This window comes from Euphorbia lathyris, chromosome 4, assembly GCF_963576675.1.
Source record: "Euphorbia lathyris chromosome 4, ddEupLath1.1, whole genome shotgun sequence".
Classification (NCBI taxonomy): Eukaryota; Viridiplantae; Streptophyta; class Magnoliopsida; order Malpighiales; family Euphorbiaceae; genus Euphorbia; species Euphorbia lathyris.
This window is the reverse complement of record NC_088913.1, coordinates 90,148,301-90,153,941: the sequence shown is the minus strand read 5'-3', so window position 1 is coordinate 90,153,941 and position 5,641 is coordinate 90,148,301.

Sequence of the window (5,641 nt, the reverse complement as noted above, 5' to 3'; positions counted from 1 at the left end):
TTATATCATTTGTTTTAATAAGATATATGTTTTATAACTATATAAAGGCAATCCCTTTTAAAGCACTAAATAAAGTCTAATAAAAGGAAATCCGTAAGTTTGTTTAAAGTGATTATAAAGTGTTCATACAAGCATGAAGTGAGACAAAACTTTATAATAAACTAATAAACTTAAAACCACCCCAAGTCAAGTGATATGTTTAGGATTGATATATCACTGTTGAGACTTGTATGTAACAATGTCTTCTATCCGACAGAAAGCTGATCTCACAAGCTTCATATATATAGATATCTGGACAGTTACATAGATCCGTTGAAACGTCGTTCATCAGGATTGGGGATCCGATTTGAGATAACAGGATGGGTAGATTCGTCCTTGTCACCTGTTCATCTCATTGGTATTAATAGGTATAAATAATCCTCAGACTCAAAGGAATGTTAATTGGTCATCCTGAATTACTGAATGTGAGACTTTGATCGCGTGGTCCCACGATCCTTAACAGAGATGACTCTGGGATGTGAACTGCAAAGGTTGGGTGTCACAGGAGGTAATGTCAGGGTAGTTATACATTGGATTGAGCATTTATCACTCCCGACGAATGGGAGATACGTCCAAGGATCGCTTGTGGAAGACTCGACTCTAAATCCTTGCAAGGTGATAGCTTAAGAGTAGAAATACAGATTTCACTTAACCTATCTATTTGAGTTGACTCGGCCTGTACAAGTAAAACGAACATCTCGCTATATGTGACTTGACATCATCCATAGTCATAAGATTCAGTTCAAGGATGTAGTTGATAAAGGATCGAATTATACTGTAACTAATACGGAAGGGTTAACGGAAGAATCAACCTGTCTTCTTAACGGACTCTGAGGGAATGATTACGGACATGCCGATAACATGCTCTGTTCATCATTCCGTTATGCAAGGATTAAATATAATTCTTGAAGAAATTAACTTAATAGTTGCATACGGCCAGAAGTAGTAAGGACCTAATGGATCACACATAAGACTTGGAAACAAAAGAGAGATGGATATGATTAATAGATGGAAGCCCAATTGAGCCCAATAAGGCCCACATATAGGAGGGGGTCGAAATTTATGTATATTAGGGGAAGGAATTAATTTATTCCACTCTTCCTAATTTGATTAGGATTGTGAAATTAAATTAATTAAGAGATAATCAAGTTAGGAGTTTTAATTAGATTAATATACTCCTATTATTATCTAACTAGGTTATTTATTATTATCCTAATTATATTGGATATATAGTAGGATAATAATTAGAAATCCTATTCCGAATTGGATTCCTATTAAGTAACCTATTCCTATCTAACTAGGGTTTAGAGACAAGCTAATATATATAACCCCTTCCCTTTGGAATTTCGACATACACAAACCCTCCCCCTACATGTGATTTTCGAAATTGCTTCTAGAGAGAGAAAGAAAGAATTCCATCCCCAAGTTCGTGGACAAGAATTCATACGGCTTCCGTCAATCGATTAATCTCTTCCATCTCTTTTCTCTTTGATCTTGTGTTGATTTATTAGAGGCAATCTATTTTGGTTGCATCTCATAAGGGTTGATTCTAACTTAATCTCACCGTGTTCACGAAAGAAGGAAAAACAATCAAAAGGGAGAAATTCGTTTTTCTTCGCCTACATCAGGTCAGTTCACTATTTCGAGGATTCCCGGATATTGAACCGTCGGATCGTCGCGATATTTGGACAGTAGCTTCTAGACATATTCTTCCACGTTTCCACCGAAGCGATTGTCATTCGGTGGTCTGGAAGGTCGGTTTCGGATAGGGGCAGATTGGTAAACAGTTTACATCTCTTTTGAAGTTGTGGGCACTTCGTTTGCAACGGTAGATTGATCATCGAAAGGTATTTCTTCTTATCCCTATTTATATGAAATAACGATTAACGGATCCTATGGTTAAAAGGAAGTAGGCTAAAATTTTTATATTTCCGCTGCTATACCTTAGCCCTATTTCCAACAAAAGGGCCTCCATCCTTTTCTCGTCCACCAATGCTAACTGTTCATACCGCTTCTTCACCCATTCCGTCTCGGGAATTTCTGCTTCCACCGCGATTCTCAACGATCGCTTTTCAATCTCGATCGGCAGGACCGCTTCTGCCCCATACACTAAGGAGAATGGTGTTTCCCCAATTGACGTCCTAACCGTCGTGCGATAAGCCCATAACGCGAGTGGAAGCTGCTCGTGCCAATTCCGGTGCGATTCTACTGTCTTTACGAGAATCCTTTTAAGGTTCTTATTAGCCGCTTCTACTGCGCCATTAGCCTGTGGACGATACGGAGAAGACCTGTGATGTTCAATATCGTACTCTTGGAAGAGACTTTTCACTTCCCCTTGAAACTGGACCCCATTATCCGTGATCATATGATGAGGCACTCCGAACCTGGTGATCAAGTGCTTTTCAATGAACTTCCTCATCTGCTTAGACCCCAACTTGCTAAATGATTCTGCCTCTACCCACTTGGTGAAATAATCAATAGTGACTGCAATGAATTTGTGCCCGTTCGAAGCATTAGGCCTCACCTCTCCGATGATATCAATGCCCCAAGCCGCAAACGGCCAAATGGGTGCCAACACGTGCAGTTCCATAGCTGGTAAATGATTATAATCTCCGTGGATTTGACAATCATGGCATTTCTTCGCATATTCGTTACAATCTCTTTCCATGGTGAGCCAATAGAAGCATTCCCTTATGATTTTCTTTGCCAACACCGCCCCTCCCATATGGGCTCCACAAATTCCTGAGTGTACTGACTCCATTGCCTCACGGGCTTCTCCCGTATCCAAGCACCTCAGTTGTAAATCATCGGTGTGCCTTTTGTAAAGCAAGTCGTTGTGGATGACGAACTGTTGTGCTAACCTTCTAATCACAGCCTGATCCCTAAGTTCTGATTCTACCGGGTATGTTCCACTCTTCATAAAGTTTACGATATCGAAATACCAAGGTTTTTCATCTGCCCCCAACAGCATTACATCTTCGTAGCATGGTTTGTGAGACCTCTTCAATACCAAAGGCTTTGAGGCAAGGTTCCGAGGGTTGTCCCAAACTGACACCAAAGTGGCCAAAGCATCCGCTGCCTGGTTCTGTGCTCGAGGAATATGATAAAAACGACATTCATTGAATCTCTGCGCCAATCCCTCCAACTGGTCTAGGTATGGACGCAACCTTTCTTCCCTCACTTCCCAGTTTCCCTGCGCTTGTTCAATAATCAGTTTTGAGTCGCCCCAGATTTCAACATATGATGCTCCCAGTGCTGCTAATGACTCCAACCCATAGATGCACGCTTCATATTCGGCCATATTATTGGTGAGAGGGAAGGATAGCTTCTTTACCATTGGGATCCTTTCTCCTTCTGGTGAGATAAGTAGCACCCCTACTCCGGCTCCATTCGAATTAACTGCTCCATCGAAGAACATTTTCCACGGTATAACTTCTATTCCGTTCAAGTGCTCATCGGGGAAATCATAGTTTATCTCTTCCTCTTCTGCGTTCAGGGGTTGGTTGGCCAGAAATTCCGCTACGGCTCTCCCCTTGATAACCTTCTTCGTTACACATTCGAAGTCGAATTCGGATAAAGGCAACAACCATCACCTTGTAAGACTGAAAATAGTGCCGCAGCTTCTTCGTTAGCCATACTACTGCCACACACATCTTTTCGATCATATTATACTTAAGCTCGTATTCTAGGAACTTCTTACTCAGATAATACACTGCGTGTTCCACCCCGGTGTTCCCTTCTTGGGCCAACATTGCCCCAATAGATCGCTCCTCGATTGCTACATAAAGGAGCAGCGGTTTTCCAAGTTTAGACGGTCTTAAAACCGGTGGATTAGACAAATAGTTCCGGACACACTCCAATGCTTACTGGCACTTATCATTCCAAACCGTGGGTTGATCTTTCCGTAGCAGCTTAAAGATCGGCTCGCAGATCGCAGTGAGTCGTGTTATGAACCGACTGATATACTGAACATACCCCAGGAATCCTCTCACTTCTTTCTCATTCTTGGGTGCTGGCATTTCCTGTATGGCCTTCACTTTGTCAGGATCTACCTCAATTCCCCTGTTTCCGATTACATAGCCTAAGATTTTCCCCGATGAAACGCCGAAGAAGCACTTTTTCCGGTTTAACCTTAGTTTGAATTCTGCAATTCGGGCCAAAAACTTCTCGAGTGCAACGAAATGCCCCTCTCTCGTTTCTGACTTGACCATCATATCATCCACATAAACTTCTACCTCTTTGTGTATCATATCATGGAATAGTGCCGTAGCCATTCGCTGGTAAGTTGCCCCGGCATTTTTCAAACCAAACGGCATCACCCTATAGCAGTATGTTCCCCACTCAGTTGTGAACGAGGTTTTTGCTTTGTGTTTCTCAGCCATCTGAACTTGCATGTAGCCCATGAAACCGTCCACATTCATGTGTAAGATGCTTGATGTTGCACTGTCGATCAACACGTCAATATGAGGCAACGCGAATTCATCTTTAGGGCATGCCTTGTTAAGATCTCTATAATCGACGCACATTCTCACTTTGCCGTCCTTCTTTGCGATGGGTACTACATTTGCGACCCAAGGGGGATAGTTGATTACTTCGATGAACCCTGCTTCTAACTGCTTCTTCACTTCTTCTCTGATCTTATCTGCCCATTCCGGTCTCATGCGTCGGAGTTTCTGCTTCACGGGCTTTGCGTCGGGGTATGTTGGAATACGGTGAGTTACGATTGATTGATCAATTCCTGGCATGTCTTCGTATGTCCAAGCAAACACTATTTCGTATTTTTTAATTATTCTCTCAAATTCTTTCCTCTCTTCAATAGTTAATTCTTGAGCAATTTGTATAAGTTTAGGATTTTCATCCGTGCCAAGATTGAAAGTTGACATTTCTATTGTATTGATTTCAAATGTAGGCATGTTATATGAATGAGAATGCATGGAATGATCACGATCAACATCAAGCAAGTAAGCAAAATCAGAATTCATTTCATTGATAGTGTTGGCGAGTACATCATCGGATTCAAACAAAGCAGTAATACAATTTTCATCATCGGGGTTCTCGGGTTTCTCATAAGCTTTGGAGGTACCGGGTTCATCCGCCGCTCCCACAGTTGCTTCAATAGTGATCACCTGCTCCTCGGCATTCAGGTCTAACATCATGATCTCCTCGATGAAGCAGCTCGCCTTTCCTTTGCCCCAGTCGGCAACATCATTGAAGATCTCAAAACCTGGCAGAATCTTTCCTTCGGCGCTAACAGCCACTTCCGACTCATCATCAGACTCATCCCAGATGTTGATCGGAACCCTCTGATTGATACCTTCCTCGTCGGAGGAACTTCCCCAAATGTCCACGACCATCAGATCCATTATGTGAAGGACATTCGGATTTATGAAGGAAGGATCCGACGATCCATACCGAGCCCAGCCTATCAGTTCTTCATAATCCTTAAGGAACACTCCATTCATTCTTTTAGCCACGAGTGGAATAGCACCCTTCCGGATGCACATGAGTTGCTCCTGATCACTCAAGGTGACCCGACACGAGGCATACTTGAACCTCCATCTTCTAGCATAATCCACGAATGCTTTCTCGGGAAATTGCTTGA